At 46.4% G+C, this 20421-nt stretch overlaps 1 protein-coding gene across 2 annotated transcripts in view; it reads right to left on the reverse strand.

The window, feature by feature from the left end:
• The window catches only part of LOC144770951 (uncharacterized), a 197945-nt gene extending 185465 nt beyond the window's left edge, over positions 1-12480 (reverse strand). For both annotated transcript variants that reach the window (XM_078655790.1, XM_078655789.1), the window contains exons 1-2: positions 12364-12480; positions 2605-2704 (exon numbers count right to left, since the gene is read on the reverse strand). The gene's annotated coding sequence lies outside the window, so the exon portion shown is untranslated. The remainder of the gene's footprint in view (positions 1-2604; positions 2705-12363) is intronic.
• Positions 12481-20421: the final 7941 nt, after the last annotated feature.

The raw sequence follows: 20421 nt of genomic DNA on the forward strand, positions 1-20421 counted from the left end.
GTCAGGGCAGGAACATCCAGTTTCTTAAGAACAGAAACAGGTATTGGATCACGGGGGGAGCCTGATTTGACTAACTACATTGTTAAACAAAAATAACAAAAACACCCCAAGTGACCAAGGAATGTATAGTCGAAGTAATAACCATGCCCAATAAATTTGTAACATATCTGCCTTTACTAGAAAATGATGAGCCCACAATTGCCAGGATGGTACTTAGTGTAGGCAGGCGAAGCATCAATCATCAACCAGGGGGACACGTAAATAGAACCACCCCAAGCCAGCAATGTAACCGTTGCTGTCCTGGTCAGGGAGCAAAAGATGGGGACCTCCTGACAACAGGTAAATCAGCACCTGGTTCAGATCCACAAAAGCTCAAAAAAGAAAGAGTATTTAAAATAATTGTTGATGACAACATAAAATGATCAATTAACAAAAAGAGAGGTCATTACTGAAAAAAATGTATCTTGAATAAAAATGTAAATATAGTAGGACTAGTCGAAAGAGGACCATCAATCGCGCTTCCAAAAATAAATCACAATATGAAAACAGCATTAAAAACTGGATTAAAAGTGATTACAGATGAAGAAAAATGAAAATGAACTTTCTGGACCTCCTTTGTTTAAAAGGAAACCTGAGCACAGGAACGAATGCATGACTGAGAATTTCAAAAATAAAAGAAAGGGAGGAGGTCAAGCCACATTGCAATAGTTTCCCGTTGTGGTGCCAGAATGTCAACCCAACTGGCATCGTAAGGATCATCCGTATCAAACCACAGACAAACTGGCATCGTAAGGATCATCCGTATCAAACCACAGACAAACTGGCATCGTAAGGATCATCCGTATCAAACCACAGAATGTTAGAAATTGACCACATGAAAGTTTAGCAAATAATACTAAGAAAAGTTACACACATGGGTTGACTCAAGCAAGATGAAAAGTGGCGGTCCCACCGACAATGCATATGTATGATGGGGCAGTACATTTTTATCATGTGTGAGCCAGCAATCGGTGCTAATCCTGATCGATGTGCTACGGCATCCAAGCTATAAGTCATTGACGAGGCCTAATAAAGCTGGAAGCGCTCTGGGGCTGCTTGTGGACCCATGTGCAGCGTGTCTCGCCTGGAAGCTCGCGATTGACTGTTTGCATGAGGAGCAGGGTCAGTACTAATTTGCATAAGGCGGGCCTCTGTCTAGAGTGGAATGGTGGGCAAAAAACAGCGGGTTGGGAGCGGTAGGCAGCAGTTATGCTAATAGCAAGCATCCCATTGCTTTCAGGACAATATCAACCTAGTCATAGTAGTGTCCTGGTACAGTAGAGACGGTAATCATGGTTGCATTGCTGTTTGTTCTAACTGTATCCTCCAAAGCAATGCCCGATGAGTACCTTCATACAGCGAATTGTGGTTTCCTAAGTGTGACCTCAATGATATCAGAGCTTAGGAGTGGGGGCAGTGGAGAAGGAAGAAGAGAGGGTAGTTAGGAGAAACTATGACGCGGAATACCCAGGTTTAATGATGATTTCCAACTGTTCCCTCATCGCACTCGACCGTTTAGTAACTGGACAACAGACGAGTTGCATTCGATAATTTTTACTATGCCTACTCAACTCTGTTTGCTTTTCTGTGAATAATTCTTTTCTTAGGCCCACTTATCGTCAATGTACACTCTAGCGATCATTCCAGTAAGGCAAAGACATGAAAATACAGCATGTTCTTATTTTTTCAAATATCCTTAACAATTCATAACATGCAATCAGTAGAAGAAGCAAATTACTGAGGCGGAGAGAATGGCGGCAAATGAAATGCAAGAGTACTCTCTTGCTTCTATGAGTATAAATAACAAATAAATTCCTAATTACCACTGACGTCGTGGGCAAGGGATCCCAAAATAAAGGCCAAAAATCAGAAGGAAGAACTCTTCAAGTGCTGTCACCGGAGCAACCCTACATTTGTTTTATCCCCATTGAATTGCAGGAAATTTGCAAGTATATCAGGCAATACCTAGGATTCAGTGTAAGGGACTTCTTTAATTTTTTTAAATAACCTAAACTGACTTAAAATGTCATATTATTGTTAAGTTTAATTCTTCCTGGCTCTATTGCCACCACTCAAGTCGAGCAAAACAGTTCAACGCTTTTTTTCTCCCCAGAGTCTTCTTGACAACCTGTTCTTTCTTAGTTAATCCCAATGTAACCATGTCCTAAAATACCAACTGATGCTACTGGCAATTGCACAAGCATGATTTGGTTTGTGGAAAAGAAATTGCGTAAAACATATTTTTAATATTCCTAATGAGTTTATCGACCTACGACAAAGGTATAAATGGTGTCGGCATCTCAGATCGACCTCGCACTACACAAGTGCACAGAGTCCTGGGAAGTGTGACCCCTACCGTGACCTCTCAAGGATGCGACTAAGGTGTGACATGTGGGATTCTCGAGATGTAAGCTTGAAAAGCATGGTGACCAGTTAATGCTCAGAACATATTGCTATCACATCAGATGCAGAAGAAACACATTATAACAAATCTCACAAGGCCTTTCTGTTCCATTTGCAGTACTACCCACTGTGAAGGAGAGAAATGGCTGCTCAATGCATTACCTTCTGGGTTAGGTTATCGTGGATTCCACACATTGCTTCTGCCAAGGATGATATTGTGTTGGTTTCATCAGGGATTTTGAACCCTGTATAATCTATGACCCTGTAAAGAAGAAAAAAAGACATACTGAGGTCAGTTCACGGTAGGCGTTTGTCACAGGGATTTGCAGACAATGTGCGTGAGAAAAGTGCAGACACGGACAAAATGTTAAAGTTTGAAAGAAAGTTGGGAGCTAAAAGAAGAAAACAAAAAGTGATTCAAAACGTATAATGAGGGGTAAGGAGCTGAAATAATGAAGAACGAGTCACAAATTAAAAGAAAATGAAGAAACCAATCCAGGAGTGGTGGGTACAGATGACAATCACAAGCGGAGCAAGGTCTAGAGATACCTGCAGAAACGAAGGGTAAGTGACCTGCAGGGAGTGGGTTAGTCTAAAATTGACAAGTGCCAGTACCTGAAATGATTGATATCAGTGGTATTATGAATTTTGGGGTGCCTAATAGACTTTCCAGGTGCTCTGTGTGTGATGTGTGTAGAATAGTAGGTACCAGGTGCCCCTTTCTGCGCGGGGCCTACACAGTCTGGTCTGAGAGAATTACTCCAGGATTCCACATCACTCCCATTTACTAATGTGTAAACCAAGCTGGGGGTGAAAGAGTTCTGAGAAATGTTTAGTCTCTTGGCTTTAATATATGCCCGAACTTGTGTTCCAACCTCAATAGCGACAGTTTTACATTTGTTTACATCTATATACCTCTTCCCGTGATATTTTATTTCTTGTTAAGTGCGTACGCGGTTAAGAGGCAGAATGTATTAAAAAAGTTTAAAAAACCTCTTGTGAGGAATTTCCTGTCCAAGTTACAAGCCCAGCTTACTTCAGCTCCACAATCCACAACAGAACTCACACACGTCACAGCACAGGGGGCATCACAACAGTTATCAGGCACTGGTCATAGATATCAAAGCTCCCCTGGTAAGGTCACCACAAGTTACAGATTTCCCCAGACAGCTGGTGAAAAACGGGGACCGTCCTGGCAAATCCGGGATGCGTGGATATATATATATATATATATATATATATATATATATATATATATACCAAATCCTTTCTGCGAAGCACACGCAATTCTCCGCGCTGCCACACCTTCAGGAATGGACCACAGCAAAGGTAACTTATGAAGTGCAATTTATTCCAGTCACAACATGACGCGTTTCGGCCAGGTTACCCCAGCCTTGATATATATACATTTACAAGGCTACTAACTTTGTGTATATATATATATATATATACATACATACATTTGCAAGGCTACGCAAAAAACAGGACAAGCCAGATGTAAAAGTAGCATGAGAGGCTTTAGGCAGGCTTTGGTGTGGGACCTGTCCTGGTTTTTGCGCCTTAAAATCTGCTTTCCTGTCGACCTTTATTTTGCTCATAAACATGTATAACCGGGGCTTTATGTGGGCCGGGTCCTGCTGGTGCTCAGCACCGTTATATATAGAGGGTCCCAGACCAAAACACAATTCCTGATTTTGAACACACACTATTTAAATGAATTTTTGAAACACACACTAAATGAAGGTGAACAGTGTTTTTAATTCACTGTACCAGGTAAACAATGAATGTTGAAAAATCAGACATTAAATATACATGATTCAATGCGCCCACAAAGGGAGGGGGAGGGGGGAGGTGCAAGGAGGGGGATGTATTTCACTAGATTTTACATCACTAGTTAACATTCAAGAACAACAACATAATACATAGTTCAAAGCATAATTCCACATACATGAAAGCCATGGAACATGACATATATCATAGCAAAAAATTTTTTCTAAGGAGATACTCCTATAATGATTAGTATATCAAACTAGGGTTAGGAGTTCCTTGTTGTAAGGTGTAGATGTCTACGTTTCGACCCCGATGGTGTAGGACAGTGGATCCTTACTGCGTGGGTCTTCGTCAGGACGTGATAGGTGAAGGGGAGGGGAATGATGGGGCGTTTAACTCTGCGCAAAAAAATATAATAATAATTGTTACTCAACCGGTCTCAACTGAGTCCCGACACAACTACAAAAAGAAGGACAATAGAGTCCATTTATTAAAAATCAAAAGAAAGGAAATGGTAGGAGGTTCATACCAAGAGAGAAATACTGGGTGGGCTAAAGGCTAAATAGTTATCTCATGCCACAGATCAACAAAAGGAACTGCCATATGTGTCTAAACACCTAAAAAGCTTTATTACCACTGTGACCCAATGAGACAGGTAGGATTTAACTGGAAAAGACTCTTACACGACAGGGCATTAAATACCTTCGTCAGACGATTATGCACAAAAGGGGGGTACCACGTGTGCAGTCAAGATCTACCGTATGTAATCAAAATTAAAAATCACATTTGTAAGCAAAACCCAAGTGGGGTGTTGAGACTAAGGTGAGGCTGTATGGATAGAGCCCTACCTTGTTGTAAGCACCAAGGGTTAAGTCATGGATCAAAATGATTACCGGCTGCATCTGAAAGCAACGGTAAACAGCGTGTCAGTAGCACAGTCGCATTCTCCAATGAATCAATGAAGACTCAATACAGCTCAAAACTCACCAGTGTGGGTTGTACACCGTGCTAAGCCGGCTCTTTATCCACAAATTAACGCACGTTGTCAAGCTTGGCTCCGCATTATTGCTCTGTAAAGACATTGATAGAAAACGCCCAGCGTTTTAGAAATAACCCAGCGTTTTAAAAGTATGTCTTGCTGCTCCCTGCCAAGGGGAAAAAACTCACCCGCAATAGGGTTTGAAGGGCCAACCAGCCTTATTCCTAAAAAGAGACCTTTTTTCAGTTGGGGCGCGTTGTCGCAAAAGCATCTGCAGTGAACAAATCTGCAATATACAAGGTGAAAGGCTACTTAAGGAAAACCCAGCGTTAACAAATACGCATGGCTGCTCCCAGCCAGAGGGGAGACTCACCCGCAATATTGTGGAAGAAGCCAAACCGGGATTTTATTTCCGACCAAATCAGGGAAAGCCTCGATGATATTTAAAAGCCGCGTGTCACCATCTGTAGAGACACGGAGAAAAGACACTTAAACAGCCGCCCTTCGACTAACAGAACGCACAATTTCAGAACGCCAGGAGGGAGACCAAAAGGCAGAGACTCACCCGCGCTGCTGACGGAAAATTCCGATAGTGGTGCCTGCGCGCCGCGTCTCCTGGAAACAGGAAGTGTTGCCCCGAGAGACGGAGTTATTTACTCTCATGTGAAGACAGACTCGGGTCAGACTTATAAAAACTTCATTTAAGCGGGGATTTCGTCAGGAAAAAATAAACTCAATCAATGCTAGCGAAAACAGCCAAGGTCAGGAATTAATAAACATATATACAGCTAAATTTATACAATAAATCGGATAGGGCCCATTGGCAAAAACGTGATCATAGCACTGGACCTACCACACAGGGCGGTCAAAAGGGCTACTCACTCCATGCAATCCTACCTTGTTAAGAAGTGAAAAAACATTCTTGAAGCCCATACATATTCATCTCACCCACCAGAGGGTCCGAATGGATCATATATTATAAATGTCAGACATGCCAGAATGGTGACAGGGGGCGTCAAAGACACTGTACATACCTAAATAGGTGGTAGATGGCGCAAACCTACCTGGCAAGGCGGTTAAAGCGCTCTGTTATTAAAACATTCAGGTACATTGCACATTTGTAAGACAAATAGATACTGCTTATTGGGTAGGTTATACCAGGTTCATAGCTTCAAAAAATCCACATGACACATCCCACATAGGTTTCGAAAGGATCAGAAGGTAAGGAAGCATCATACGCCATTATATATCCCTAGAACATTGATGTACTTGCGCGAACCTGCCGGGCACGGTGGTTAAGGCGCTATGTAGCCCAAGGGTAACATTTAGAAGCAAAAATACACATTTGAAACATCTTAATCCACAACTAAATGTTGAGGCACATTGATGAAGACACTCTCAAACAGGAATAAAGCATACTAACATAGATATTTCACAGAGTAGCCATTTGGGCAAAACTGCTTTCAGACTCATTAAGACCCCCTCGTACAGAGTCAAAAAACCGGATCCATTTGATTTCTCTCATATTCAAAATGGGTTCAATGCTCCCACCCCTTGGACCCAGCTTAGCCTGCTCCAAAACTAACCACCTCAAACTCTCTGGTGGATGGCTCTTTTCATTACAATGTTCCACCAGGGGTGCGCCTGCAACCTTGCATCTCACACGGCTGCAGTGTTGGAAAAAACGTACTTTGACTCGTTGCTGGGTTTGACCCACATAGATCAAGTCACAGGGGCATATAATGCAGTATATTACGTCGGTCGAATTGCAATTCGTGTGCGATTTTAGTGGTACTTGTTGTTGACCGTGGCTAAAGACCTTAGTTTGGATTGTCGCAGGGCATGCTTTGCATGAGCCGCATCGGTAATGGCCCACAATGGGGGGCAGGTTCCACATGGTTGTGATGGTAGGTGCATCTTTGGTCGGCAGGAAGGAGCGAACCACACTATCCCGAATGTTCTTAGCCTTCTTAAAAGCATGAAGGGGCAATGAGTTACACCCAAGATCTTCTGATATCAAATTCCAATATCTATTGATGGTTTTTTTCACCTCATTGCTCCTTGTGGAGAAAGTTGTCACACAGATGAGGCGCTCCTCCTGGTTCACCAGTTTGTCACTAGGTTGGAGCAAGATTTCTCTTGGGTTGAACCATGCTCTTTTTTTGGCTTTATTTACCAGGCGTCTGGGGTATCCACGTTCGAGCAACCTGTTCATCAACACGGTGGACTGCTCTATGTAGTCATCCTTCCTACTGCAGTTACGTCGAATCCTTAAAAACTGACCAAACGGAAGGTTGTCCCGGAGACCTCGGGGGTGGTGGCTAGAGTATAGTAGAAGAGAGTTCCTCTCCGTCGGTTTCCTGAACAGTATAGTTTTTAAGGTGTCATCTTCCACAAAAATAGTAAGGTCCAAGAAATCTATTGTTTTTTTATCGAAATGGATAGTGAACTTGATGTCCGGGGAGCGTGAATTGAGCCAATTGAAAAAACCGGTGATTTTGTCCTCAGTACCTGACCAGATACAGATGATATCGTCAATATATCTCATCCAGGTTTTTATGTGTGGTCTGAAAGGGTTAGCATCAGTAAGTACAAACGTGTCCTCATACATGGACATAAAGATAATGGCCAAATCTGGGGCAAAGGCAGCCCCCATCGCCACACCCTTGGTCTGGAGATAGAAACAGTTTCTGAAGACAAAGAAATTCCTCATCATCGCAATTTTTAATAATAGAATGATGAAAGATGTAGGCACCCAGGTTGGAGCCTCCCGCTTATCTAGTGCAATAGTCATTGCCATGAGAGCCTCCTCTTGGGGTATGCTTGTATACAGGGAGACGATGTCACAGGTTACTAGAAGATCTTTAGCGGAGTCATAGGGATGCCCTTCAATCAGGTTGATGGTATGAGTAGTATCCCTGAGATAAGTGGTAGTGGCTTCTGCTATAGGTTTCAAAAAAACATCTATGTATCTACATAGGGGTTCCAGAACAGAACCACACCCCGAGACAATCGGGCGTCCAGGAGGCTGGTGGAGATCCTTGTGTACTTTGGGTAGGGTATAGATGGTTGGGAGTCGTGGATGCCTCTGGTTCAGATATTGAAATTCGTGTTCCGATAGGAAACCTTGTTGTCGTCCATCCTCCGTAACCCTCAGGATCTCGGCCGTGATGTCCTTGGATGGGTCACCACCCAATTGCTTGTAGCTAAATCCATCGTTCAGCTGTCGCAAAATTTCCTGAGTGTAGTTATCCAAATCTTGGACAACTATCGCCCCGCCCTTGTCGGCCGGTTTCACAACTATTTCAGTGTTGTCTCTTATCGTCTTGAGTGCTGATTGTTCTGCACGGCTAATGTTATTTCTGACAAACTTGTTGTCATCAAGGATAGACCTTACATCCCTAAGTACGAGACTTTCATACGCAAGGATCCGCTGGGTCATGGCATAAGTCGATGGTACGAAAGTAGATGGTACCCTCAGGTTTGTGGCAGATAGCATCGGTTGAGGTGGCTTGTTCCTGAAGAAGTATCTGAGTCTTATCTTTCTGAAGAATTTGTGGAGTTCGACCTCCGTGTTGAACGGATCTGGTTTGGAGGTTGGAACGAAGGATAAACCACGACTCAATACTTTAACTTCATCGTCTTGGAGGGTGTATTTGGAAATGTTAATCACAGGAGACGTCTTTGTCACCATCGGTAGGTTTTTCTGCGGGTCGACCTCTCCCCGTGTTCCTCTTGAGGGAAGCTCACTTGCTTGGCACCTCTCCCTCTCCCGGAGTCCCATTCTTGGCCTGGGTTGAATTGGCCCCTGCCTGTCCCCCTGTCCCACATGTTCCCACGGCCCCGGGGGGGTCTCCATCCTCCCTGACCTAAAAAAGCTAGCATTGATTGAGTTTATTTTTTCCTGACGAAATCCCCGCTTAAATGAAGTTTTTATAAGTCTGACCCGAGTCTGTCTTCACATGAGAGTAAATAACTCCGTCTCTCGGGGCAACACTTCCTGTTTCCAGGAGACGCGGCGCGCAGGCACCACTATCGGAATTTTCCGTCAGCAGCGCGGGTGAGTCTCTGCCTTTTGGTCTCCCTCCTGGCGTTCTGAAATTGTGCGTTCTGTTAGTCGAAGGGCGGCTGTTTAAGTGTCTTTTCTCCGTGTCTCTACAGATGGTGACACGCGGCTTTTAAATATCATCGAGGCTTTCCCTGATTTGGTCGGAAATAAAATCCCGGTTTGGCTTCTTCCACAATATTGCGGGTGAGTCTCCCCTCTGGCTGGGAGCAGCCATGCGTATTTGTTAACGCTGGGTTTTCCTTAAGTAGCCTTTCACCTTGTATATTGCAGATTTGTTCACTGCAGATGCTTTTGCGACAACGCGCCCCAACTGAAAAAAGGTCTCTTTTTAGGAATAAGGCTGGTTGGCCCTTCAAACCCTATTGCGGGTGAGTTTTTTCCCCTTGGCAGGGAGCAGCAAGACATACTTTTAAAACGCTGGGTTATTTCTAAAACGCTGGGCGTTTTCTATCAATGTCTTTACAGAGCAATAATGCGGAGCCAAGCTTGACAACGTGCGTTAATTTGTGGATAAAGAGCCGGCTTAGCACGGTGTACAACCCACACTGGTGAGTTTTGAGCTGTATTGAGTCTTCATTGATTCATTGGAGAATGCGACTGTGCTACTGACACGCTGTTTACCGTTGCTTTCAGATGCAGCCGGTAATCATTTTGATCCATGACTTAACCCTTGGTGCTTACAACAAGGTAGGGCTCTATCCATACAGCCTCACCTTAGTCTCAACACCCCACTTGGGTTTTGCTTACAAATGTGATTTTTAATTTTGATTACATACGGTAGATCTTGACTGCACACGTGGTACCCCCCTTTTGTGCATAATCGTCTGACGAAGGTATTTAATGCCCTGTCGTGTAAGAGTCTTTTCCAGTTAAATCCTACCTGTCTCATTGGGTCACAGTGGTAATAAAGCTTTTTAGGTGTTTAGACACATATGGCAGTTCCTTTTGTTGATCTGTGGCATGAGATAACTATTTAGCCTTTAGCCCACCCAGTATTTCTCTCTTGGTATGAACCTCCTACCATTTCCTTTCTTTTGATTTTTAATAAATGGACTCTATTGTCCTTCTTTTTGTAGTTGTGTCGGGACTCAGTTGAGACTGGTTGAGTAACAATTATTATTATATTTTTTTGCGCAGAGTTAAACGCCCCATCATTCCCCTCCCCTTCACCTATCACGTCCTGACGAAGACCCACGCAGTAAGGATCCACTGTCCTACACCATCGGGGTCGAAACGTAGACATCTACACCTTACAACAAGGAACTCCTAACCCTAGTTTGATATACTAATCATTATAGGAGTATCTCCTTAGAAATTTTTTTTTGCTATGATATATGTCATGTTCCATGGCTTTCATGTATGTGGAATTATGCTTTGAACTATGTATTATGTTGTTGTTCTTGAATGTTAACTAGTGATGTAAAATCTAGTGAAATACATCCCCCTCCTTGCACCTCCCCCTCCCTTTGTGGGCGCATTGAATCATGTATATTTAATGTCTGATTTTTCAACATTCATTGTTTACCTGGTACAGTGAATTAAAAACACTGTTCACCTTCATTTAGTGTGTGTTTCAAAAATTCATTTAAATAGTGTGTGTTCAAAATCAGGAATTGTGTTTTGGTCTGGGACCCTCTATATATAACGCTATTGATCACCCAGGTCCCACTGACCATATGGGTACAACCCCCCTTGTATAACCAACGGTGCTCAGCACCGGCAGTTCTTAAAAGCAGGTGCTGAGATGGGTCTTTGCTGGACTCTCCATTTTTGCCCTCAGGGTGAAGAAAAATCTTAACATCTTAACTCTGCAGCAATACTAATGCTTTAAATAGGCTGTTACTGCCCGGCACGGAATACCTGCACTTTTTCATTTTGAGGAGAGTACCGGCACTTCTCAAGAGAGACTTAATACTTTTAATTGGAGACTACCTGCACTTCTATTTTTCCATTTCAAGCACTGAACAGAACCACCGCTCAAAGCCTTTGATGTAGCTTCAGAAACTCAAATTCAAAATAAGCTTTATTCGATTTGTTTTGTAAAAATCATAAAAGCATACAGCACATTTTATACCACAATTTTCCCCCAACGTTTAAAAGCTCGAAAAAGCCATTTTCACATGATAAGAACATACAGTCGGTGGCGTCAGAAACTCATTTTAGTTCTTTTAGTCTTATTTCAGAACTGAAGAATCTTCAACATTTTTTACAACGAAGCCACAGTCGTTGCTTATTTATATTATGCAGCTAACAACCACTGACAAAGTCAATAGTCCTGGCTGAATATGTGATCTTTCTTCGCATGCGTTTACCACGCATGCCATAACTACGTTATTTCGCATACCGTTACAACGCAAGTTGTAACAACGACTTGCATCAGGGGGCGCTGGATGTTGGAATAGTATCATTTACTATTCCAAATCCAGTCTGTGCGGACACTAGGGAAGGTGGATTTTAAATCCAACACGTTCGGCCCCCCAACGCAAGTCGTTGTTTGGACTTGCGTTGTAACGGTATGTGAAATAACAACACAACGACCGTGTTGTTATGGCATGCGTTGTCACGCAAGCGTTGGATTGTTGTCGGTGTAATGTTACTTGTATTATATATCTGGACGCAAAGACTGAAAACTCAAAATGCCAGTCGGCGGTACACTATGCCAAGCACAGGTTTTATAAGATTGTTGTTTTAAGCCACGCCCCTAATTATACAAGCCACGCCCCTAACTATACAAGCCGCACATCTAATCATACAAGCCACGCCCCTAAGTATACAGGCCACGCCTCTAATCACACAGGCCACGCCCCTAATTCCACAAGACACGCCTCTAATTATACAACCCACGCCTCTAGTTATACAGGCCACGCCCCTCGACAGTTTTTCCTCCCCATTTAAAGCCCTGTGCATCATTTTGCATCCGTGACCCCCGTGAACGGTTCACGCCCCGGCTCGCGCTCCCGGGGACACTCCAGGTGTGTTTACAGCTGCTCTCTCTCCCTCGAGGCCTCCTTCCTCCTGGAGCCTCCCTCCCTCCCCCCCTCGCAGCTCTGACCAGTCCCCTCCCTCGCCATCTCTGCCCCTCAGCTCCCGGCCCCCGCCTCACCTGGGACAGCTCTGCCTTCGGTGATATATTGATATTTGTTTCCAGAGCGGCCGGGCCTGAACACTAGACAGGAAGTGACTGGGCCGCCGCCATTAACAGCCGGAATCTCACTGCGCATGCTCAGAAAACAAGACACACCTCACAGGTGCATGCGCACAGGTGACATGGTGTTACTGCCCATGCGCATGCTGAGACACTGCTTACGTAAGCATGCGCACACCTGCTAATCACTGCGCATGCCCAGAAAAAAGACGCGTACAAAGGCAGTGCGCAGCCGCCGTCGTACTTCGAGGCTCGTCCAGAAGAGAACGCGACTTTTACAGCCCGGCCGCCATCGTCCTACTGCGCATGCGCGGAAGACGAGACACAACTCACGAGAGCATGCTCACAGTGTGTGCACATGCTTCATTAAGTAGAATATCAGACATGCCAGCATTCTAGGGCAGGGCAGTGGGACAGTGTAATCTCCCCATTGCCTTCTATGACAGAAAGTGCAGTTTCAGGTGGGAGACGCTAAAACAAAGCACTTTTTGTCCCATTAAAAATCGGGAGTCTCCCGCCGGATTCGGGTCCATTGTCATGTATGGAATATGTAGTTCTGTACAAACAGCACCAATGCAGACATGCCAACATTTCAGGACAGGGACTTGGGAGAATTAAAGTAGAAAATCGGGAGAATGAAAATTCCCCATTGACTTCTATTGTAGAAACTGTCATTTCAGGTGGGAGACGGCTAATATAAAGCAATTTTTGGCTTGAAAAATCGGGAGTCTCCTGCCTGAATCGGGTCTATTGGCATTGGACATACATAATGTGCATTACCAAAGACAACACCTCCCACCTGCACAAACAAGAAACTTTCTAGAACTAACGATGACAATTTATGAGATAGAAATATCTTTCTTCAGGTACTAAAGCGCATGCATAAAACTTCAGAAAATGCTTTCTAATATCTTGACAGACCCATTAGTTATTATCTTTAGATTTGAGTCTTTCATTCGTTTTGTCCATAAATTGGGCTAGTATCCCTATAAAAGCATATTGTATAGTGTCTTAACACAAGTTTGAATCGCCTCCTTTACATTGCGCAAAGATTTCTTCCTGAAAGAAGGGAGGAAGTACTTGCTGTGAATATCACTCCACCCAGGACAGAGACAGAAAATTGTGATTCAAAGATTCCTTGCACTAATTTCAAAGTCTTCAATTTGGGGTGCTGGAGGTAGAGTTCCAGAGGCCTCCAAACTCTTTCATATGAATTCAGTAGACAGACAACAATTTTTGTTTTATTGGTGACTCTAAGTTAGAATCAATGTACTGATGATTTGGCTGGAAATAAGAATTCCATGAGAAGCTTAAAGTGTATTGTGATGCTTTTAGTAAATCTCTTAGCAGTGGTATCTGGTTACATTTCAAATGCAGGTTACCAGTCCGTGGCTTCCAATCAGGGGCTCAACCCACCATGAAGTCCGCAAATTGGGATGAGGGAGCAGGGTTCTTCCTTAGGCCATACCTGGTCCGTTCTCCTCTGGCAGGGGTTCTCGGCGGGGTTTCCCTCGGGATAGCGGTGGTGTCTTGTCGAGCAGCTGGAGAGTGTGGGGTGTTCGCCTTGGGGGTCACGGGTGTCATTGAACCTCCCGCAGGGTCTTCACCGTGGCTGTCTTGTTCTGCTGTCTCTGACTCCTCGCGGTCCTTTCGTTGACTGGGAGCTTCCTGGCCCCTTTCTAGCTCCTGTGAGCCAACGGTGTCTGGATGTGCTTTCTTGAAAAAGGAAATGTTGCGGGTAACTGTTTCTGGTCCACGTTGGGCTGTCACCATGGTGCCTGTCCGCCGCAGGACCGTCCATGGTTGAGGTTCGAACGGGAGCCGGAATTTGCTTCCTGGATACCGGTCTCTCACGTATACGCGATCCCTTTCTCGGATCTCCGATTCCTTGGCCTTCCGCCGTGAGCTGGCGTAGTTGTTGGATCGGAGTCTGTTGGAGAGAGTCTTCTGCGAGTCTACCCGACTCGGGGTCCAGTCGGGGTGGCTGGGAAGGGTGTCTCTGACCAACCGTCCCATGGTCGCAGGACCTGGTGCAGCCTCCGTGGTCCGGTGTGGAGTCAGCCTGTACTCGCGCAGAAAACTGTATATTGCCCTTTCCAGGGGGGATTCTTCGGCATGGGCAATCCTTATGATCTTGTTCAGGGTGCGCATGAATCTCTCTACCTCCCCGTTGGCTTGAGGCCAGCGGGGGGTTATCTTCCGATGATGGATTCCCCAGCTTTGGAGGTAATCTGCAAACTCTTGTCCCTGAAAGGGGGGACCATTGTCCGTTTTGACCACTTCAAAGATGCCGTGAGTGGCTATTGTTTTCTCAAATTTGGCAATGACTTCCTTGGCCGTTTGGGTCTCAATGATTTCTACCTCAGGATACTTGGTGAAATCATCGATGATAACAAGGAGGTATCGTCCGTCTGGTAGGTGCCCGAAATCGGCACTCACACACTCCCACAGTCTCTGAGGGTTGTCTTCTGTAATGATCGGTGGTGGGCGTTCCGGTTGTCCTGCTGCTTGGCCCCACGTGCACGTCCTGACTGCCTGTTCCACCATCGTGTCCATTTCTGGGAACCATACCTTAGCCCGCAGCCTGCTCACGCCCTGGTGTCCTCGGTGAGCTAACTCCACCACCTGTTGGGTCAGATTTGCTGGCATTACTATCCGCGGGCATCGCAGTAGGCAGCCTCGGTTGTCGAGGGACAGTTCTTCCTTCACCCTCAGGAGCGCTTCCAAGGAGGTTTTGGCATGCTGAGTCCGTATGTTCAGGGATGTCTGGATTGGCCTCCAGTCATTGGATCGCAGGGCATCTGCCGCCAATTGCAACACTTCATCGTTCTGCTTGGCTTTGATGATCATCTCCAAGCTCATGGGGAGGGGTCTTGACCGCTCCAGTACGACTCTCACATACTCTTCTGTCTCCTCTGCATCCTCCCTTTCCGATTTGGTTGCAGCGCGGGGGTGCCTGGACAGGTAGTCCGCCAGATTTGTTGCTCCAGCTCTGTATTCCACCTGATAGTCATACTCCTGTAATTGAAGGATCCATTTTTCGATCCTCAGGGGTGGCTTCGACACTGATCCCTGGAATAGGGGTATTAAAGGCTTGTGGTCCGTTGACACTGTGAAGGGGTGCCCGTATACATAGACATGGAAATGTCTGCAAGCCCAGTGAATCGCGATTGCCTCTCGTTCAATCTGTGAATATCTTTGTTCAGTGTCAGTCAGGGAGCGGCTGGCGTAGGCTATGAGAGCCCATTCTTCATTGTTTTGCCGCTGGGTCAGCATGGCTCCAAGGCCGTAAGGGCTGGTGTCGACTGCTATGTTCGTGGGCTTGGCCGGGTCAAAATACAACAGGGTTTTTTCAGCCGACAGGGCCTCCTTGGTGTCTCGGAATTCCTTTTCCTGTTCTTCGCCCCACTTCCAGGGGGTGGTGGCTTTTGTTAGCTCTCGGAGAGGCCTGGTGATATTGGATAAATCTGGTATGAATCTTCCACAGAATTTCACCATGCCCAGGAAGCTCCTTATTTCGGAGATATTGGACGGGGCTGGAGCGTCTTTCACATCCTGGACCTTGTCGGGGTCCGGGGCTATCCCCTGGTCTGAAAAGGTGTACCCAGAAAACTGATCTTGCTCTGTAGGAATTGGCACTTCTCCCGGTGCAACGTGAGCCCCGCCTCTTTGATCCTCTGCAGTACGCCCCTCAGTCTTTGATGGTGCTCTTCAACGGATTTGGCATAGATCAACAGGTCGTCGCTTACATTTAGGACTCCTGGCAGCCCGCTGAGTACCTCCCTAATAGTGTTCTGAATTACCTCGGCGGCACTGGAAATGCCGAAATTGAGCCGTCGGTAGCGTCTGAGGCCCACGTGGGTAGAAAAAGTAGTTATGTAACGGGAATCTGGGTGGAGAGGTAGCTGCTGGTAGCTAGAGCGAAGGCCCATTTTCGAAAACCACCTTGCTCCGTTTAGCTCTCCCAAGATGTCATCTACCGTGGGGGTTAAGTGTCTTTCCCTTTTGACGGCTGCGTTGGGTAGGCGCATGTCCACGCATATGCGGACCTGGCCCGGCTGTTTCGGCTTGCGAGCTACCACAATTGGAGATACCCAGGGGGTGGGTCCACTGACCTTTTCGATGATGCCCTGCTTCTCTAGGGCCTCCAGTTCTTCCGCTACCTTCTGCCTTAGGTGGAATGCAATTCTCCTGTGCCGTAGGGCTACTGGTTGGATCGATGGGTCGATGTGGAGGGATACTTCTTTTCCTTTCAGACACCCTATGCCTCTGAATGTCTCCTCAAATTCTTCCAGGATGGTGTCCAGCTCTTCTGTCAGTACGGCCATGGCAAACAAGATCAGTCTGCCCGCTGATCAGCATGCCGCTGCCCTCCTTGGTGACGTAGACTGTCGTGGGGACTTTCAAGTCCTGGTGTTGGAGTTCCATCTTGAAGCACCCTATTAGCGGGATCGGTGTTTTCTGTCCATATGCAAACACTCTAATCTTTGCTTCTTTCAGAGGAGGTCTGGCGCTTAGTTGGTTGTATATGTTTGCCGCCATTAATTCAATGGACGCTCCGGTGTCAATTGTAGCTCGCACTTCCTGTTGATGAATCCTGATGCGGCATTTCGGGAGCCGCCGCTTTTTTCGCTGCGGCTGGTCAATTGCGAAGACGTAGTGGACGGGATATTCGCTTGTTTCATCGTCCATATCTTCGCTGTCTTAGTCTTCCACAATCGCGTGTGCGGCTTCTTTCATGGACTTTGTGGACCTGCATACCGCAGCAAAGTGGTTCATCCATCCGCATGAACTGCATCTTTTTCCTCTTACTGGGCAGTCTTGTGCGTGGTGGGGCTGGCCCCCACAGTATCTGCAGTCCCTGCGCCTTTCTTGTTGTTTCTTCCCGCCGTACTGGCGCGTCTTTGGTTTCACCACGTTTACCTTCTCTGCCGTGTTGACCTGTTCCATCTTGATAGGCTGATGGAGGGCGGCTTCCACGTGCGAGGCTCTGGCTTGTGACAGTTCTTTTGAGCGCCCTAGCTTGAGGATATCTGCCAGTGGCTTACCGTCCTCTTGTAGTATCGTGACTCTCATCTTGGAGGAGTAGCAACCCTGAATTATCTGCCCCCGTATCTCCTCTTGTTCATCGCGGAATCCGCATGCACTGGTAAGTTCTTTCAGTCTTCCGTGGAACGCATCTATGGACTCTTCGGCCTCTTGCCTAGCTTGACGGAATACAAATCTTTCATAGTCCTTGCTTGCCATGGGCTCGAAGTGTGCATTAAGAGAGTTGAGGAGGGTTTGGTAAGATTTGGGGGTAGCTTCCACTAGCGTTTTGTATATTTTGTGGATGTCCTTTCCACCAAGATGGAGGAGTAGCACCCTGCGCCTTTCTCTGGCTGTGCCTGCTCCTTCAAAATAGATCTGCAGACGATCTGTCCAGTCTTTCCAGCGTGGCGCTAAGAATGCTGGGGCACGTCCACTACAAATGGCTCGATGGCGGGAATGGACGCCATGTTAGCACGTCGATGGGCCTGACTTGCAGCACGCGGTGTCCTTTGTCAGTGACTCCCAGGCTTGGGCAGATGCGGCCCTCTTCGGAGCAGCTCTTCGCGTAGGTGTGAGGTGGGGTTCCATCGGCGTGGGCCTCTACCTTCTGTACCCTTCGGCGTGCGGTCACTCTGCCTCCTGACCAGCGTCTTAGTGCTGGACGGGGCCGCACGCCAGTCTCCCCACCTATCCCGTGAGCTGAAAGGCTTGATGTCCCCTCTGACCTTGGTGACGACGCTGGCACTCCAAGAAGCTCGTGTCCGACACGTGGCGCGGTCCGCCGTATGAGCTTCTACTGCCGCAGGCGTGAGGTGCGAGGGGGCTGATCCGTGACGACACTACGAGGCATCCGGCGAGGGGTGCCGAACATGCTACTGGCATGGGGCTGCCTGGATGCCAGTACAAGTGCGTCGACGGGCATTGGCAGAAAGAGGCGTGCTCTGGGGCACAGCATGGGTTCTTAGGACCCTCGTCGCCAGTGTGAGGTCTTAGGCCGCGGGCGCAGGTGGAGCGCGGCGCCGCGGCATGAAGGACACACGGGACACACGTTTTGCTTTCCGCGTGGTCCGGACTGCCTTAGCCGGCTACACCTCCTTTATTTTATACTCTAGCGCGTGACGTAACACGCCCGCGCACACGCACCCTCTGGGACGCGGGTAACTAGACCGCTACCTCCCGATCCCAGACATTACAGTGATGCATAAAAGTTTGGTATGACATTTTTGTAGTGAAAGACGCGAACAAGCTTATTGGACAAACGTGAGGTCCAGGCTGGGCCCTCCTCCAGAGAAAAAATTAAAAAAGATTGGCAAACGGTGCATTTTAAAGCAAATTAATTTAGTGACAAAGCAAGGCTTATAAAGCAGTGGGAACGTATAGCCTTGAAATATTAAACACATTAAAAACTGCCCTATATCTTACTGCATTAACATTGCTGCCAAGGTTTCAGATTGCTCTGTGTGATATTTTCATAATTTCAGGGTAATTATGAATGACATTTCAATAACCATGACTGACACATTCTCGCGAGCAAAATAAAGCAATGAAGACGGGGGAAACATATAAATGTCAGAAATTACACCCATTTGAACAACAAGAAACTCCAAGAAGATATTAAAACATCTGTAAAGCACCAGAAATGGGATGGCATTAACCTAGTGCCCTTGTAATGGGTGGGTGGTAAAGTGTTTTCAACTTATTCACTGTGTTTCGCCTTGGTCTGTTTCTTTCCCTTTTACATTTCGGTACGATTAATGACAACAAACATCAAAAAGCAGAGAAAATTCCAAGCCTAGGTGAAACACTCATACCTGACAATGAACATGTACTGGTCTTTCCTCCACCGTTTCTCCCACAACAGACATCCGATGAAGTAAGTATATTTTATTGGAGGGCTGCACGTCATTTCTGGGTACCACTGTTAGCTTTAGAAACCGAGCTGTTAATTAAAACAGGCAATTCAAACCACTGGATCTCACACCTCTGCTGAATGCTGAAATAGCCTGGTAAGTGAGGGCACATGCTGCAGAGGGCACGTGTGCAAACAGTAGGCAACCTATCTGAATTCAGCGGAAGCTTTCACTTGTTAACTACACCTCACGGACAGTGAAGTGCTTAGGCACACTTACTTAATTTTGCAGCGAGGGCAGCCAGTGAGAGCAGCTGCCATTCCGTACACTTGACTTGCTGGCCAGTGTCATGGGTCGCCTGACTAGCTGGCGCTCTCTGGGCAGCTGAGCTGTGAACGATTAACCACAACTCTGCCGCCACAGCAGTGTTCGGTCAGCCGCCACCCGCGATGGCTCACCACCGTGCCTGGGCCCATCTGCGTCATCGTTGAAGCGGAATTCATCATTACCGAGGCGAGCTGAGCTCATGACTGCATGAAGCAGCAAAAAGAAACTATCAGATTGCAACTACCGCACCTCCCATCCGCCTATAAACTGAGTCTTAGACAAATTCACACTCCTGACCAGTATGTCGCGCCACACATGATTGAAGTGCTCCATTATTGCACTTAAGCTCAGCCAGCCCCCAGGCCACGCTTGCGTGTTGCCTGCCACTCCCCAGTTTTCACCAATCATATTTAACCAATAATCAGCCAGCACTCTTGGCTACTTGACAGCTGAGCTGAGGCGGTATATATGCGTGACAATACATTTCAGTGCGGTGATGCGGCCCACCACACAGAAATGCATTAGTCTAACGCCTGATGCATGGTACTTGGCAGGGCTGCATTAATATGTTCAACAGTTACTGTAATATGCAAATTGTACAACGCGACAGCTTCAGCCTTTTGAAGTGTGTGCTTGCCTAGTGTCTTGCACCGCATTGCGGCATCAACTTTGAAGAAAATGCTCTAACCAGTCTCCGGAAAGGACCCAAAGCTGCTGGCTACAATCAGCCATATAGAAATATGTGAAGATAGGCCTTTAAGTTGGATTAAAAACATGGGGGCTGTCTAAAAGGGAACACGTAATATAC

The sequence above is a fragment of the Lissotriton helveticus genome, chromosome 7, assembly GCF_964261635.1.
Source record: "Lissotriton helveticus chromosome 7, aLisHel1.1, whole genome shotgun sequence".
Lineage (NCBI taxonomy): Eukaryota > Metazoa > Chordata > Amphibia > Caudata > Salamandridae > Lissotriton > Lissotriton helveticus.